The sequence below is a fragment of the Lissotriton vulgaris genome, chromosome 2_2, assembly GCF_964263255.1.
Source record: "Lissotriton vulgaris chromosome 2_2, aLisVul1.2, whole genome shotgun sequence".
Lineage (NCBI taxonomy): Eukaryota > Metazoa > Chordata > Amphibia > Caudata > Salamandridae > Lissotriton > Lissotriton vulgaris.
Genome location: NC_141688.1, coordinates 138653546 through 138672827, shown reverse-complemented (window position 1 = coordinate 138672827; position 19282 = coordinate 138653546).

Sequence of the window (19282 nt, the reverse complement as noted above, 5' to 3'; positions counted from 1 at the left end):
ACATTTCTGCATGATTAATAATTGTTTGAAATCGTACCAAATGTTCTAACTTTAAAAATCCAATACAACAATGTGCAGTTATATTGTATGCAGTAAAACTGCAAGGGGGTGAAATATCGCATGTACTCCTGGGGACTGATAACCGGTTAGGAAGATATTGGTACGGAGACACCGATCGTACGGAATAGGTGATCCCTTCTGGTATTTTACATTAGTTGGCATCCCATTACGAGAAATGGGGACTAACCATGCAGATCCAGTTTTCCAGCTAGAATTCTCCATGAGAAGCCAAATTCAATGGGATGTTAAGCACACATTTGGATACTGTGTGCGAACTCGCTGGCGCTGGGCATGAGATGAGGGTAGGGATAAGGAGAGTGAGGGACTAAAGGGAGGATGCTGCAAGGCAAAGGGGAGATTTTACAATCTCCCTCCGTGCCTTGGAAGGTGGTAGGATGACGGCCCAGGAAGGGGGCTAGGTTGCAATCCAGACCATTTCTAAAGCAATTTTACCAACAGGTCTTAATATACAAACAAATTAACGCCTACGTGGGTTATAGTGTTTTAGGTAAATTAAGGTAGTTGAATGATGGTGCATAAAGAGTGATACCTTTTACCAACATACCATGAAAATTGCTTGGAACCGGTTGAAATACACGAGAAGAACGTTTGTCCATAATAAGTTTGACGTGCTGCAGTTGAGTTACTGCAAAATCAACCCACCATAGCCCATTGCAGTAGCATAACTCGAAGATAACAAAACCACAAGATGACATGGTAAAACACAACCCACCAACAAAAATCAACACTTCAAAACGCAACACCATGAAGCACATCCAAAATATACAACAAAGGTGTTACATTACAATAACATATTAAATCCTAACAGTGTACACGTAAAGCTACAAACACAACACAACTACACAACAAAACAAGAGCATACCAGAACAGAACAATACAACAGAACAAAACAATAGTACAAATGTGTTGCGTATTTGTGTTGTGTTTTGTTGCTGTGGTGTAATATTCCTCTCTGTTGTCGTTGTCTTGGGGTTTTGTCATTCTTTGGGATGTTGCATTGTTGTGGGTGGTGTGTTTATGCTGCATTCTGTTCCTTTATTGCTTCATTCTAATAAGGGGTTTTGTGATGTATTTTTGTTTTGTGCTGTTTCATTGCTGCTGTGTTGTTGCATCAGTGTGTATGTGTTATTATTTTTATTGTGCTGGTGTAGTTAGTAATAAGTTGAGTCGTGATTGTTGTGTTTAATTTGATATTTTCTGTTATTTTGTTACAATATTATTGTTTTTTGTTAGTATTTTATTTATTTTGTCTTACAACCTTGCTTGAGTTGTGTTTTTGTTACATACTGTTGTGATGTTCAAGTGTTGTGGTAGTTTGTAAGGTTTGTGTTGAGTTTTGTTCTGTTGGTGTGTTGTGTTCTGCACTTTTGCTTTACTGAGTTAGATTATTGTGCGATTATTCTAATAGCAAGGTACTGCGGTTGAGTTGTCATTTAATTCGTGTTATTGATATGTTGTATAGCTGTCTAAGTTGTTGTTTTGTTTTGCTGTGTTGTATTCGTTTTGCTGTATTGACTTCTGTTGTGTTCACTTTTTTATGTGTTAATCTTTTGTTGTGTTTATGCTTTTTACTTTTTTAGCCTGTAATAGGTAGCCCCTTGATAGACTTCAACAAATGCTACCCGGCCTTAGCAGCCTAGGCCATTAAGTATTAGTCAAAAGCAAACATTTCTCATTTTTGTAATGTGCTCCCACCCCCCACCTATTCATCTATTAAATATCTCAGATCGCTTCACACCATGACATAGGCCATGCCTTAAATTAGCACATGCCACATTCAGTTTATATGATCTGGCCCCAGGAAAGAGCTGTGATCCACTGAGATCCTCGACGCTGTACAATGAAGTCTGCAGAGTCAAAGAGAGGTTGCCTAGCACCAGAAGTAACTTGGAGATACAACACCCGTAGTCATTCGAGCGAATGGAGACAGGACCTCAAGCACTTCTCTGGGGGTGCATCAAAAAGGACGAAAAGGGCAGAAACTCGCACCTTAGAAGAAACCGCGATACCTTTGATAGGAAACTACTACAATTATTTACTGTGTGTGCCGTCCGGTGAAAATGCTAAAGATGTTATTTATAATAACCTACGTTAGAAGAGTACATTTTCTTAAGTGTGCCTTCGGTTTTTCTCACCGAGAGGCATTTTCTATTAAAGCTTATTATCAAATATTATTTTAGTCCATGTCGACAGAGCTTAAATACTTGAATGTTTGACCTAAACTTCTTAGGAACAACGTCACTCGTTAAAAATCTGAAAATTCCAACCGTTTCATCCCTAAAAAATGTTACGAAGAAATATTTATAGCAACAAAAGATATAAAATGAATATTTGAAAATCAATCAACCCACTTAACATTGAAATGATTGTACTGATCTCCAAATGTGACCTTCAGTGGGGATGTCAATGGGTTCCCTTGTGCTAGATCAGTCGGTGTTTTTTTTGTAGCTGCAGCAGATGGCGGATATTCTGGGAATGACCCCTAACCTCTCTTTAGACCCTGAAACTTCAAGTGAACATTGTCACGAAAGTTGGTATTCCGGGATTAGAGATATAAAGATGTTCACATACTTTCTCTCCTCTGAAGATCTGAAAGCTACGATTATATTTGTTTTGTGAGTGACATCACTTTTGTGAGGCCCATCAGTAACAAAAATGATGACATATTTAAATTTCGTTGTATTGCAGATCATCTGAAACTGAGGGCATGGTTGGACTTGAGAGAAACTCCTACCCCAGCACAAGGATTCCATTTAAACTCATATTTCATAGTATTGGAACTCAAGCTGTCATATTCCTAGTCCTGCATTTACAGATAACAATACAGTGGCTATTTAAATTGACGGTACGTGGGTTATCGATCACACGCTGGACAGCAGCCGAGAAGATCAGATAGATTCACGGAAGCATTAACCAACTCTCATCATCTGGTACAACTGAACAAAAGCCAGAGGGTACAGCAAATCACAGGTGCAAAGGAGAGAGGGGGAGGGGCATTATTTATTTATGTGTTTTATATAGTGCAAACTTTACCCGAAGGTGTCAGAGCGCATTACAAAAGAACCAGTTACATTACATAAGGACTTCAGAGTACATAAATTACATAAAAGATACGAAACAGGTAAACTCAAAATTCACATGAGAATGGTAGTAAGTACATATGTCTACTACAGATATTAGCGGTTAGAGTTATATAAATACAAGTTGCAAATTCACTCAATATTACATTTTAAGAAAAGTTGAAGTAATTCTGGTTGAGCAAAAAAAAAATATGTATTTACAGAGCATGATCTTCTCGCAATTGCTGGGGTTCTTGCAGTGCTCGTTCAGTGAGGCCCTCAGGGTGTTGTTCGCTCCGGGGACATGATTTTGGGCATGAAGAGATCCCTGAACTGGTGATAGCCAGATGTCCTTCATGCATGTTGTCCCGGTTACCTGAACATGTCCAAGGTAGAAGTAGAGATCCTTGGGGGCCTGTAGGGTGTCAATGGGCGTACAGTAGGTTACCTGAACATCTCCAAGGTAGCAGTAGAGATCCTTGGGGGCCTGTAGGGTGTCAATGGGCGTACAGTAGGTTACCTGAACATCTCCAAGGTAGCAGTAGATATCCTTGGGGTCCTGTAGGGTGTCAATGGGCGTACAGTAGGTTACCTGAACATCTCCAAGGTAGCGGTAGAAATCCTTGGGGGCCTAAAGGGTGTCAATGGGCGTACAGTAGGTTACCTGAACATCTCCAAGGTAGCGGTAGAGATCCTTGGGGGCCTGTAGGGTGTCAATGGGCGTACAGTAGATTACCTGAACATCTCCAATGTAGCAGTAGAGATCCTTGGGGGCCTGTATGGTGTCAATGGGCCTACAGTAGGTTACCTGAACATCTCCAAGGTAGCAGTAGAGATCCTTGGGGTCCTGTAGGGTGTCAATGGGCGTACAGTAGGTTACCTGAACATCTCCAAGGTAGCAGTAGAGATCCTTGGGGGCCTGTATGGTGTCAATGGGCGTACAGTAGGTTACCTGAACATCTCCAAGGTAGCAGTAGAGATCCTTGGGGGCCTGTAGGGTGTCAATGGGCGTACAGCAGGTTACCTGAACATCTCCAAGGTAGCAGTAGAGATCCTTGGGGTCCTGTAGGGTGTCAATGGGCGTACAGTAGGTTACCTGAACATCTCCAAGGTAGCAGTAGAGATTCTTGGGGGCCTAAAGGGTGTCAATGGGCGTACAGTAGGTTACCTGAACATCTCCAAGGTAGCAGTAGAGATCCTTGGGGGCCTGTATGGTGTCAATGGGCGTACAGTAGGTTACCTGAACATCTCCAAGGTAGCAGTAGAGATCCTTGGGGGCCTGTAGGGTGTCAATGGGCGTACAGTAGGTTACCTGAACATCTCCAAGGTAGCGGTAGAGATCCTTGGGGGCCTGTAGGGTGTCAATGGGCGTACAGTAGGTTACCTGAACATCTCCAAGGTAGCAGTAGAGATCCTTGGGGGCCTGTAGGGTGTCAATGGGCGTACAGTTGGTTACCTGAACATCTCCAAGGTAGCAGTAGAGATCCTTGGGGGCCTGTATGGTGTCAATGGGCGTACAGTAGGTTATCTGAACATCTCCAAGGTAGCAGTAGAGATCTTTGGGGGCCTCATCTCCAAGGTAGCAGTAGAGATGCTTGAGGGCCTGTAGGGTGTCAATGGGCGTACTGTAGGTTACCTGAACATCTCCAAGATTGCAGTAGCGATCCTTGGGGGCCTGTAGGGTGTCAATGGGCGTACAGTAGGTTACCTGAACATCTCCAAGGTAGCAGTAGAGATCCTTGGGGGCCTGTATGGTGTCAATGGACGTACAGTAGGTTACCTGAACATCTCCAAGGTAGCAGTAGAGATCCTTGGGGGCCTGTAGGGTGTCAATGGGCGTACAGTAGTTTGCTTTTGTGTTGCTCTACCCAGCACACAGACTGCAGGTCGATTTGGGGGTGGGGTGGTGGCTGAGGGGGATGATCTGTGGGGATGTTTGAGTCAGAGGGGGCCGCCGCCTCACATTTGGACTGAGTTGGTGCCTCCACGTCGGCCGCTGTGTTCCCCCTGCCACTAGTAAACTGGGCACAGCAGGGCACTGGAAGCGACCCGGGCCATAGCCAAAATCTCCTGAACACCAGATTGCTGTACAAAGCTAAGCAGCACCCACAGCAGTTGATACCGAGCCTGGGAGCTCCTGCTGGTAGCTCTTTTACAATCAGCCATCTTGAAGTATGGCATCACTAGACAAACAAAGAAGGAAAGGGGAATGAAAAAACCAATAAGACATATCTCTCCTCTAATAAAAATGACCCAAAACATATCTCTTTTCCCTATCACAGAAAGAGACAAGAAAAGAAATGTGAACATATTCAAGATTTCAAAATTAATTCGACATAATCATTGAACCATGTGGAACTTTTCTATTCTGTTTCAATTAGCATGTAGGGCCACAAGTATGAAACCTTTTTGAGGTCGCAAATGGGCCGCATCGGCCCATTTGTGAATGCAAAAAGGCAATCTGACATGTACCAAACCTATATAGAGATTCGGTATTAGGAAGTGGCACTTTTCTTCAGCGGGACCTTTCTGGGTCTTGTAGCCGGCCTGCCTTCCATCATGGTCAGCCTAATCATTGGATTTGTACTGGTCCCTCGTGACCTCAAGTAACTTTTTGACCGCTAGTGATTTCTAGTTTCAATGAACAGGGAAACCCCACGGCTCATAAGAGACCAGGGGTAGAGAATTATTTTCAGGAATAAGGTTCCCTTAGTAGAGATAAAAGGTGATTTCAATGGATACATTTGTAAGTGAATAGTTATGGTAAACAAAATCTGAAGTATTTATTTACAATATATAAATTCATCAAGAATATAAATATGGAAATTACCCTGCCTGAGTAAATGTAGGTGTTTAGTGCAAACCCACCATTGTTGTTCTGTCAGGCAACTGACTCTCAGTCCTGATGATGACCCCTTATCTTCAGGGGATCGAAAGGCTGTCAACATACACTCTGACTCATTAAAACTATGTTAAAAAATATTTTTTCTTTAGGTGCAGAAGAGTTTTTTGGTATAAGTAGCCTGAATATTAGATAAAAGTGTTAGTCAAGCTTTTTTGATTTTTTTGCCTGTTTGTGTTCATATGTTTTGTCAATATTTTACACCTGTTTTTGTTATTCGTTGTCTTTCTGTTCCTTGATTTAACTTCGGCGAGAGTAATTTCCATATATATGCGCCGTGAGCACGGGATCCATGTCTCGGCATACTTTTCTTTTAAGGGCAACAAAAGAAAAAACAACAAATGATGGAAGAAATGCTGAACAATGCATACATTCACCCCAAGCCACATAGACCTGGGTGTAATCCATTGTTTCTTTGCTCACCACAATACTCCAGTTTAGACCGGGGCACATGCAAATCATTCTTGGCCTTGCTCCTCATGGTAACTGTCCAGCCTGAACTCCCAAGTCATGTCCTCCCTGGACCAGAAACAAGCATCCTGGGACTGGTTTCAGTGTATCATACTTCACCAGCCAAGCTAGCTTGAAGGTAGTGGCGCAGTGAACATGGGACCCACATCTGGGCATTCTCTTCCTACTAACGGTGACAAAAGCAAAAGGAACAAATGATGGACGGAATTCTGAACATTGCAAACATTCAACCCCAGTCACAAAGATCTGGGTTTACCCCAAAACTGGTCCCAAGGTGCTTGTTTCTTGTCCACAGAGGACCCATTTCATTGGTTCAGCATTCTATCCATCACTTGTTTGCAAAGATTAAAGCCAGGGCCTCTCTCTGTTTCAGGCAGGCATTGGTAATGAGATATGTTTTCGTTCCTATTTCAAAATATTTTAAGAAGGTAGCCTTGTAAATTAAGTGCTTGACTTCTTCAAATGCATCTATACAGTTCTTAAAACCAGAGGAAACTGATATTTTTCAAGCAGTGCTCTTAAAGGATAAACAACAGTTACCAAATATAGAATAATATTGTGCTATGCCTAAAAGGTTTTTCATCTTATCATTTTCTTAGGTTCCAGTACCTTCCTCACATCTTCTACAAGATCCGTTTTGGTTTTAACTTCAGCTTTGAAGAGGTATGACTCACATACAGCAGTTATTCTACACCACCTGACATTGATACTGTTTTACTGTAAAACCAGTATTCTTTAACCTGTCCTTAGGATATGACTTTCCCAATATTATATCAAACCAGAACATGTTGCATCATTCTCTGAAAAATAGAGGCCGCAGAGCTAATCCAACCAACATGCACTCATCAGGAGGAGTGATAAAAGGGGTGAGGGAGCATAATACGGTGTAATGTTTCAATTAGTAACATTCTCCCCCAGTCACAAAATCATTCGTAATAAATATATGATTGCTTATCATGCTAAAACAAGATGAGTTTTCTACTACACTGATGATTTCGTGAATTTGTGGGAGGTTCACAATTGTATTCCTTTTCCATCTGCTTTGTTAGCTATGAAAATGGGGGGAAGCCATCTGGAGGCATCAATAGGTTAAATTCTACTTTTATTTTTGGCAATTCATCAGGGGAGAAACTGAGCATACCTTGCGACCACTAGAATCCAATATTCTTTAAGATTAAGTTTATGCTGAATGTTTTAAATAAGCCTAATTGGTTAGTGAAAATGTTGGGAAAGTCTTTGCATACATCGTTACTTGCTATACTACTGTCTATTAGGAGTACTAGGTTTTTGGCACTCTGGTCTAATTTCATTACCAGTTCTTTTTGATATCTCCTCTCAAATAAATTGAATCAATTCTCAGCCACATATACTTTACCAAAAGTCGACCTGTATTTCAAACTAATGTGCATGACTAACATGCCAAAAAGAGGGATGGATCATTTCTTTGTAGCTAACATAATTAGTGCTTGTAATTTCAAGGACATAATAATGTTTGTTGGGGAATGCTTCCAAAAAAATTCTGTCAATAAGAGCATAAGGTGACCATGAGTCAGCATACGCTTACACAGTATGACCATAAATTGGCATACACTTACAAAGTATGATCATCAAGTAAGGTTCCACATGTAGGTGATTGTACTTGTAAATAAGCATAAATAATTTAAAAAACACATTTTCCATGTCCTCATTCAAATCAGCTACAGCACTGACAAGGTTGACTTTTTTGTTCTCTACCATCTAGGCACACTTCTGCAGTAGGTAGACTTGGTAAGGTAAACTTGGACTATTTGACCTTGGTTGCCATATTGCAATTATGTAAGTTTAGTAAATCTAATGAATGCTTTTGACTTAACTCTTGTGGATTCTAGTACCTCCTTAGAGATTACGGTTTCCAACACTTTTAGGATGAAGCTCTCAGAAGAAATAACATTTTACAATAAAACATTAGATTCGCAGATTACAAATTGAAAGGCTGTCTGACATTATATTAAGAAAGACAATATGGACACACAATAATATTGCCCAAAAAATCAACATCCAACATATCGTGAGCCTATAAATAACATAAATAAACATATTTTAAACAAAAACAATAATAAGCTTTTAAAGAAACAAATTAAAAACGATATTAATCTTACCTCCAAACAACCTATCACATTAAACTAAAAAGCAGCAAATAGAAACACTTCACCAATTAAGAAACAGTATGAAAAGGGCACAAAAACATATAACAAAACCCACCCTAAGAAGCTTCTACAACAGGACAATGATACTGGGTCAGATTGAAAATCAACATCAGAAGAAAATTGAAAACTTCACATTACGCCAAACTAAGTTTAAAACAATGTAACCTGATAATGATCACAAACAAATCACTAACATTTTACTATAGGTTTAAATCTAAAAAATACAGCTACTTTTAGTATGAGAAGAAAAAAAGAACGAAACAATTAAACTACAGATAACTGAAAATCATACATCCAAGAAATACAAAGTATAAAAGTAAGTAATATAATTAAAGCTCAAAATTACCATGGAAGAGAGACATGGATTGGTGTATGGTAGCAGAAAAAAAACAGAAAATGCCCCTGAAAATGAGAAAAGCTGCGGAACAAATGGAATGCATACAGGGAGAGTACATGTGCTGCTTCCAGTGTCAGGACGGTACAATCCTTGCTCGATGAGGATGACAAAAAGATGGGGCCCTCAGTGGGATAATGGTGAAGTTGTCCTTTACTGCTATCGATTATGATGGAGAAATGTATTCTGTGGTGTGCTCTAATGTTTTTACTGCTTTAAAATAATAAACAAATGTATTACAAAAAAGCTCTAAATTAACATTCAGAGTAAAAATGATATATAATCATATTGTAATACCAAACTAAAACTAAGAAATGCATCAATAAACAAAAAAAACTATACATAATAAATCAACTCAACCTCTATATCTCTTATCCTCAACAGGCTGCAACAAGTAACAACTATTACCAATAATATGAAGCAAAGAGTTCTGTAAAACAAAAGTATACAGAACAATTAATTACAGAACACAGTCAAATATAAGTACAAATATGCAGCTATAATGAAACAAAAACAAGTATTGCACATATTAGACTTTTAATACATAATATTCTATTTTAAAACCCACTAATAAAATGTCAAAAGCAGCAATGTATATTAAATTCCAAACAGGGAAGATGTTATTAAGTAATACCGGATACACATTTATATAAAGGAGGGCACTACCAATCTAAAACATACCAGACATGCACCAAGTATTACTCAAATGTAAGTTATGGCAGGCCTACTAACACAACTTAAATCTTAGGAAATGTTGGGGAATATAATCATACCCCATGTATTACAGAAATGGAAGTCAGAAATGTTCTGCAGGATCTGAAAGAGTCCCTACAAGCTCACAAGATCCAACAGGATAGGCCAACTACCTGGCATACACACCCTAAAAAAGTATTGGCAGTACATGTAGAACATCTAGTGAGACACTAGTAGCACCTAAACGATTTGAAGTACTAGACAATCCCCCACACTTACTAACCATTCATAGAAAAACACCTTATTATATGACAACCACAATACTTAGGGGTCTATTAGAATAGCATGTGGATCGCCACCATTTGGCGGTGGCGATAGACCCTCCATTTCTCACCACTCACCCACCATTTCCCCCGCCATATTACGATGGCGGGGGGACCCCAGCGGACGTAAATACCGTCCGCCGGTTTTCTGCCCATCGATAAGTCGACAGGGTGGAAAAGGGGCTCAATCTGGTGGTGGTGTCTGCAAGACACCGCCATCCATATTAAAATGCATGCAGAGATGTGTCATATGGGGGCCCTTAACGGGACCCTGTAGTGTTGGGGGGTTGGCAGTGCACATGGCGTGGACAAGGTGGCAGGCACTGTGCGGGGCCTGTCACCTTGTGCATGCCAATGCACAGGGTGCATCCACAGCATTGTGGCGGTCCCGCCACAATGTTGTGGATTGGGGAGCCACTGACACCGCGGCGGTGGCATCCTAATTGCCGGTGCAGGACCACCGCACCACTGTCCACAGTCCGAGCACCGCTAGGGTGGCAGGCGGACTTTAGTCCGCCTGCCATTCTAATGGATCCTTAAAAAAAAAATCATCATTTATGCCACTACCAACAATTGATAAATCTTAGAACAATGTGACACATGGGTGATGGATGGCAGACTGTAGTTGTGCCCTTCACCATTCACTCAGATATACTAAATACATGGTCAATACCAGAACACAAACATTCCATTGGTATATACCCTCCTACCTAACAAACAAAGTGCAACTTACAATGAAATGCTATTAAATATGAACAACAAACAGCATAACACATATAGAACAACAAACTAACAACTATAAACTTCAACAAATAATTATAGGTTTTACAATCATTGTTTTCCAATATACTAAAAAATATACCCAAAGCACTGCAATATAGGGGTGGCACTATCACTTTACCAATAGAAAATGGAGCCATCTATAGAAATCCATCCTGAGTGCAGAGTGCACAGATAACCTAGAATTTGCATGAAGAAAATAAAAAAGTATAGCTCTATCATACGTCATACATATTGTGACAGAAGTGACTTACCATTATGACATTTTAATTGAATCCCTTTACTTTCAAAAGCATGAAACAAAACCAGTGCCATTAATAGATCATTTTGTAGATGCTTGGGATTGTCACATACAGGTGCCATGCCAAGTATTATGGTGGAATATCTTCTTCAGTAGCATGTCCAAAGAAGCAAGGAAAAATAATGCAGTAGAAGGGTGGCACAATTCTTTCCCATGAATACTTTGAAGAATCTACTTTACACAATACCAATTTTTAGAAATACTTAAAAAGAACAAAGCTACCAGGAACTAAGACTGGAGCAATCCCTTACAAAACTAAGCCAAAAATATGATTTCATAAATACCTACTACTGATGTTCGCTGACAACCAAGGCTTACCATAGGTCTTTAATTCAGTTGCACAAAACCTGATTTAAAACCATCACACTAAAAACAAGTCAATGTAAACATTCCAAATACTGATAATATTTGGCTCCAAATTCACAAAGGTAAACTTGTACCTGAATTCTAAGCTGGGATCTGAAGTCTAACTTTAGACCTGAAGTTGAAGTCTAGCCTTAAACTTTAGGTCTAAAGTTAGAATTCATGTCTAAAGTTAGACTTCTGGTCTAAGTGTACCTTTATGAATCGAGCCCTTGGACTTCATTAGACTTCTGGTTTAAAGTTAGACTTCAGGTCTAAACGTATTCTTCAGGTCTAAACTAAGGGCCCGGTTTTGAGTTTGGAGGTGCAGGAGTGTACTGCTGTGCCGGCGGCTGGCTCCCACACTGCTAAACTTGTGCGCCCACCGCCTGTCAGATTATGAATTTCATTGTGTCTGATGGCCCTGCCTCTGAAAATGAGCATGCAATGGGAACGCCAAAAAAGTGTATGCATGGCAGAGACTGCAAAGTCCATGCCAAGCATTAACTGGGGTGCATGCACACAGGGCGGCACATGTTGTCCCATGCAAATCAGCTTTGTTTCAGGACCCCAGCTTTTTCATGGAGAAAAGACCACCATTACAATGCTGGCGGTCCAGAATCTCATAATATGCATGGCAGTGCAGAAGCGGAACCACCAGCATATTACTGACGCCCTGACCACTGCACCAACACCAGGGAATGGTGGTTCCCTGGCAGCTGCAGAGGTGCAATGGCGGTCCGACAGCTACTACGTCAGTGTCTGGAGTGCCATCACCCGTGAGTCTGGTGATTCCATCACAGTGTGTTATGTATGCCACGCTGTGCAGGAAGGTGCAATCGGCGCTCGGAGAGAGCCAGTCTGCCTGTTAGGCGTGGCAGTCCCATGGCAGAAGATACGTTCCCAAACTCGGAATAGGGCCCTTAGCCACTTTAGGGAAACAGTTGGACTTTGCTGAGGACAACTTTAATATTCCCACTCCGAAATTAGCGCCACTGGAGATAGTGTGGGACATTGAGTGGGTCAGAATTACTATTCTTACATTGGGTATGGTGTTGGACTTTGGGTGGTCAAATGCACTGCTCCCACTTTAAAACATAACTAAATGTGATTTATAAACATACTAACTTAACCACATTAGGAAAACTGTTGTGGTTTTGGACCAGCTTTAACATTTCCAATTCAAACTTGACAGCAATGGGATGACATTGGGAAAGTTGTGGAATGTGGAAGGATCAGATTTATGATTCCTACTTCAATTTACACCATATTAGGGAAAATATAGTAGTCTGGAGTGGGGGAGTAGATTTATTATTCTGATACCAAACTAAACAACCAATCAACAATAAAATACACAAATAAATATCACAAAGTACAATATTAGGTATGAAATTTCCATGCAAAAATTAAAATATAATATAGATTAAAGATACAATAACAAACTGCAAAATGGAATTAATTTTAAAATAATAAAATAGGAATTTGCAAAAATAAAGTATACATAAAGAAAATATTGATTATTATATTCCATTAAACAAAAAATATTCCAAGAAACCAAATAATCAAAAGCACATAGGTAGGCATTGTTAATGCCTGAGTGCTGTTTTTTTCTTCCAATAACAGTTTTTTCACTGGGGCATTTTTACTGTGACATTTGGGGGATCCGGAGCCTTTTGTTCCTTTTGCACTTTTTTATTATTGGCCGAAATTAGAGCATGTATTAAGTGAGTTTTCCATGCCATTGGTGGCCATGTTGGTGGTGACAATAGACTGCGACGATCAGCCGCCTAGCTCCGATCACTATGGCCCTTTTCAGGATGGCCGGGGAGGGGACGCTGTGCACAGAGGTAGGGTGCCTCTTTTTGGCATTGTTATGCATGAGTGCTGGGGTGTTTTAAAAATAACTGTTTTTCAACTGGGGCATTTGTTCAGTGACATTTGAAGAACCCGGTACCTTTTGTTCCTTTTGCATTTTTTTATTATTGGCTGAAGCTAGAGCACATGTTAAGTGCTGCTTCCATGCCATTGGCGGCCATTTTCAGGATGACGTCATGCTACAGCAGTCTAGCGGTCCATATTTAAGTCCATATTTAGGATGGCTGTGGAGTGATCAAGCAGCTGTGCAGCCCATCTGCACCCATCCACGTCTGCCATGGCCAGGAACCCTGGTCCTTTTCATTAAAAAACACTAATGACAATTAGACCTAACTGTCCTGAAAGCTGCAAGACACACAGTGATAGGAAGTGCCGATTGCTGAATAATGACAATGACTCTAAGTAGAAGCTACATAAATGAATTACATTTTTTGGGGTAATAACTGCTGCTCTCTACCTATGCATCAGTAATACCTATTTGATTTTCTGAGCGAAAACTTACTGGAGACTTTGCTCCACAATGTATCACTACCAGTTGTGATTACTGCACTTCCACCTAATTACTCTATTGTTAGCAGAGACAGACAGGATAGGACAGGTGGGGGGAATGCTATTATCTTTAAGAATAAATATAGGGTTGTAGTCTGGCCACGAACAGAGATGGCCTCTTAAATAACCCTGGGCGTAGTTCTTGTAGTAGCGCTACACATAGCTACGTAAAGTTCACTTCGCACTACGCAAGCTACGCGTATCTACACGAACTGCATAGTACACTGTGCAAAATGCTGTTTGCACTGATTGCACAGTGCCGGATGCTTGACCACACTGTGCAATCATTGCAAACCACATCATGCACAGTGCAAGCAGTCGTTTTCTGACACTAGAGTAGATTTGTACTCCAGAGGCAGCTTTCTCAACGTGGACTGGTAGTTTCTCATCATGAGCGGTCGTGAGCATACACGACCACTCGCAATGAGAAACCTGACCTCCCAGCTTTCAGAATCTCGCTGGAAGGTTTACTTTCCACGCGGTTGCCAACTTGAAATTGAGGGCTGTGCGCAAGCAAAAAATGCCTGTTAGGCTATGTTATGTGTTTTTGCACTGTGCTACATGCAATTCGTTTAGCGCGTAGTTGTGCAAACTAACCGAGCGTAGCGGAGTCCTACTCCCAAAGTTACTGTTGAACCAGATGCTTCGTGCGAGGACGGGCCCTGAACAGTGGTTTGCCACATCTCCTTCTATGTGGGGGCTTATCCACCCTGCCCTAACCCCCCTGCCAAATGCAATACTCACCATCTGCACTGTGGTGATGGGGGCTTTGGGGAGCCTGACGATCTCTTCTCTTGGTCCTGCACAGCCTGGGGTGTACCATGCCTACTCTGCGGGGAGGAGCTGTGGCACACAGCATCACAGAAGTCCGATGGGCTGATGATCAATAGGCCCCACTGCCGGCATCAGAAGATGGCTGACGCTCCTCCTCTCAGAGCATTCGGGGCCCAAATCCCTACACCCACCACCGTGCCTGCCACACACCTTGCCTATGAGGCACAACTGAGGACCTTGACACACGATCCTCCGACCCCGCTGACGCCAGCACCACTGGGTGCACCCCAGGCGGGTGGCTAGTGTGGACCTGTAACCTAACCCTTCGCTGCATCCTACATGGTCCTACTGTCTCGACCAGGAGTGACTTCTGACTGACTCCACCAGTGGACACTGTCTGTGGCTAGCACACCTGCTAGATGTGCCGCTCTTCACCAGTTGGGCCTCCGCCAGCAACCTCCACAACATCCCTGGAGACCCCTGTAGCCAGATTGGCAGTAAGTGCCCCCGGGTGCAGAGCGACGAAGGGTCACCTACTGGTTGCTATTACTGTGCCCACAATTTTATTTCTTTTATGCTGAACTGAGAGCCGGTGCTTCTGCCACACCAAGAATGGGGCATAGTGTCATGGAGTGGACCTGCGACATTGCCAGTCCTGAAATAGCGGCCCTTCCACTACAGACCGTGTGAGAACATTAATACCCTCCTCTCATTTTGGAATTCCACAGGAGGCAGCCAGGAGCACTTTCCCTCCTGCATCTTCCACATTACAGGGCCCTTCCTGCACGAAATAGCCTTTGGCTCTGGTCTTCCTCTATTAAGTTCTAGTGTCACAAGACTTCTCACGTGCCCGGCCATTGCCTGTCTGCAGGTGCCCTTTCAGGGTGTCCCGCTCCCATTCATACCTGTTCCCTCTACTTCCTACCTGAGCCCCCCTCCTATCCTGCTTACCCTAGCTTCTCCAGCCCCACCACACCCCTCTTCATCCCCCTTTCTTCTATTTGTACCCCTATCACCGTCCCCATCCCCCTTACATTGATCACTGGGTTCTCTGCCACCCACCAACAAGGAGTATACCTTCTTGTCCATGGTACATAGCGCACAATCCAGGCTAGACTACTTCCCATTTAGCAGTGGCACTCATTGCAAAATCCCATATACTAGAAGCTGCCTAGTCCAACCACTAACCAGACCTACTGTCTTTGGATGTGGCTTAGCCATTGGGCCTGAATGTACAAGATAATGCTCCCCCCAGTGCAAGGCTCAACTACAGACCCATGTCTCTGAAAACATGGCGGACAACAAGCACTCTGTAGACTCCCACAGGATGCTCTGGGAGGCTGTGAAGGCAACCATCTGTGGTCAACTAATGAGGGACGCCACAGAAGCTAATAAGAAAGCTTCTCTTTCTTGTGCTGAGCTAGCAGCACAGATCACCACTATCAACGGCCTCTACTCTCCCACCCCACTGTGCCCTATTGCCACCTGGAGCAGGGACATATGGCCCTCAACAGCCTTTATACCTCTAAGGCAGACTATACCCTTCAGCGCACGAAAGAGAGTCCCTACGAGCAAGGGGAGAAGGAAGGCCCCTTGCTAGTGACCCAGCTGCAGCAACGGGAGGCTGCCATGGCCATTCTGACTTTCAGGTCAATGAGCGGGAAAATACTCACCCCACCCTGAGGTATTAGTAAGTGCGGATTGAATCACAGTATTCCTTGAGAAGGTTAACCTCCTGCGCTCAATGGACAAAGGCTAGGAGCTCCCACTGGAGGATATTAGTAAGGAGGTGACTGTGGCGGCCATCCCCAAGCTAACCAATCACAAAGCCTCAGGAGATGACTGCTTCCCGGCTGGATTCTACCAATTGTAAGGGGAAGAGGTAATCAACTAACTTCATGCAGCCTTCCAAGAGGCAGAGCAGACGACCTCTTTGGGATCCCTCTTTAATAGGGCGGTGATCACAGTCCTCCCCTAAACCGGGAAGGGACCTGTTGCTGTTTGGCATCTACCAATATCTCTCCTAAACAATGACATTACGATCATTGCAAGCACACTGGCGTCACTCTTAAAAATGGTCCTCCCCTCCCTCATTGTTAACTCACAAGTTGGTTTCATACTAGGCCTTTCCTCCAGGAATCATCTCTGCACCTTAGCACATAATGTCTGGAATGTCAGGAACCTTCTGGAGGAGGCTGTGGCTCTTTCCCTAGAGGCTAAGGTATTCAACTGCATTGAGTGGAGATACCTTTTTGCCAACATAAAACCAGTTTATCTCTATGGTACACCTGCTATATGGCTGCCTAACAGTCTAGGTCAACTGCAGAGGTTTCATCTCCGACCCCTTCTAGATCCGGAGAGGCAAATGCCAAGGCTGCTAGCACTCTCCAATCTTATTCCTACTGGCAATGGAACCCTTGGCCTCATCATTCGCCACTCACCACTCATAGCCATCGTCCCCATCTTGGGAGGCCTCTGCAAAGTATATCTCTATGAATAGATGAATGGATGAATGAATACATGAATGGGAAACGTTCAATCCAAGCAGCATCTTGGTGCTAGCGGAAAACAACTGATGATCTGTAGTGGGGGAGAAACCCAAGTTGAGACAGTAGAAGCAAGAGGATAGATGAGAGAAAGAACAGTATGGTCTGGTATGGTAAACAACTAGGTCTTTAGGAGCTTATTTAATGTGAGTTCCATTTGTGTATGTCTAAACTGGGTGGGCAGCTAATTCGATGCTTTGGTGCCTAAAACCGCCTTTGCGTTGCCACCTCTAGATTTCAGTTTGAAAGAGGGGGGTGCTAACAGGTTCTCTGAGGATGACCGCAGGACACGATGGGTAATGTACAATGTGATTCTAGATCTTAGGTATCCTGGTCCTGTAGCCCTTGTGGCTCTGTAAGCGATAGTCAGGATTTTAAAGAGAATCCTCTTGTGAATAGGCAGCCAGTGAAGTGTTCTAAGTGCTGCTGCTGAAGAGGAACCTTTAGGCCATTTGAGTACCAACTTCGCTGCAGCATTTTGAACAATCTGCAATCTTTTCAGGACCATCTTTTTTGTACCTGCGTACAGACTATTACAATAGTTCACACGTGATAAAATTAAGGCAGCTGAGACTGTTTTCCTAGCAGGTAACAGGAGAAGGTCAAAAAAGTTGAGGAGCAGGTACCAGCCACCGCAAGTGCTTGCATATGGAAGGATAATGTGGGATCAAATTTGATCCCTAAATTTCTCTCTGTGTCCATTGTGTTAGGAGGTGAGGCCGAAGTTGCGGGCCACCACTGGTTTGGCGAAAATACGTTGGATTTTACAAACAACATATCCTATCATTCATTGCCGTTAGGCAATGGTGAAACTTTTCTTCTGCTACTGTAGAGTTTTTGGCGAGAGTAAGAATCAGCTGAGTATCATACACATACGCAAATGTGGATAGCAAGGTGAGGAGTGGTGTCATACAGAGATTAAAAAGAGTTGGGCTCAGGGATGAACGCTGGGGTGACCCTGATAATACCAGTTTTTCTTCAGATTTATAACTTCCCAGTTTTATTATCTGATACCTGTTTTACAAAAACGATGTGATCCAGGCCAGTGCCTTGTTCGTAATTCCTGCTATATGTGATCCTGACTCTCTCAAAATGTCATGAGAGACAGTATTGAATGCGACTGACAGGTCCAACAGAACCAGTACCGCGACCTTGATCCAGGGCACATTTTAATGTCTCAGATGTGTGGAGTAGCACTGATTCTGTTGAATGGCCAGGTCAGGTCTAAAACCAGATTGCTTAGGGTGCAATATGTTAGCTTCTTGCAAGAAATCATTTTGTTGAATATTTACAAATGTATCCGTAATTTTACTCAGACAAGGCAGTAGTGACTGACTATGCCATCCACTTAAGTTGCACTTTAAACATTTCTCAGGCCTGCTGCTGCAGAACCTGTGTGTGCAGTTGTAAACTACCATTTCGATAGCCAGGCCCAAACCTTCCTTTTTAATACATATCTAACCCTGAGGGTAGGCCCTAAGTAGCCCAGAGGGCAGGGTACAGTGTATTTAGAAAGTAGGACATGCACTATCAAGTTTTACATGTCCTAGTAGTGAAAACCTCTTCAATTTGGTTTTCACTACAACCGGGCCTAACTCTCCAAAAGGATCACATAGGAGTTTACTTTTTACATTTTATAAGTCTAATTTCTAAATGGAAAAGAATAAGCAGTTCATGGCTGTATCCCTCGAATCACAATCCTAACTCATGGCCAAATGGAATTTTAAATTGCAATTCTGAAAATGACACTTCAAGAAAGTTGACACTTTCTTGTCTTATCCATTTGGTGTCTGCAGGCTATTTCTTATCTTATGACTGGCTGTGGTTGAGCTTTGTGTATTTCCTCAGCCACACACAATGAGAGGTTAGGTGGGAGTGGATGGCCCATCACTGGAAGGATGGGGGCAGGAGCTGAGCGCAGCCCCACTTATACCTGAATAGGTTGTGTTCTTTCTCCACACAAAGGGTTGCCTACCCCCTGTAGTTAGTCTGAAGTCAGGGCAGGG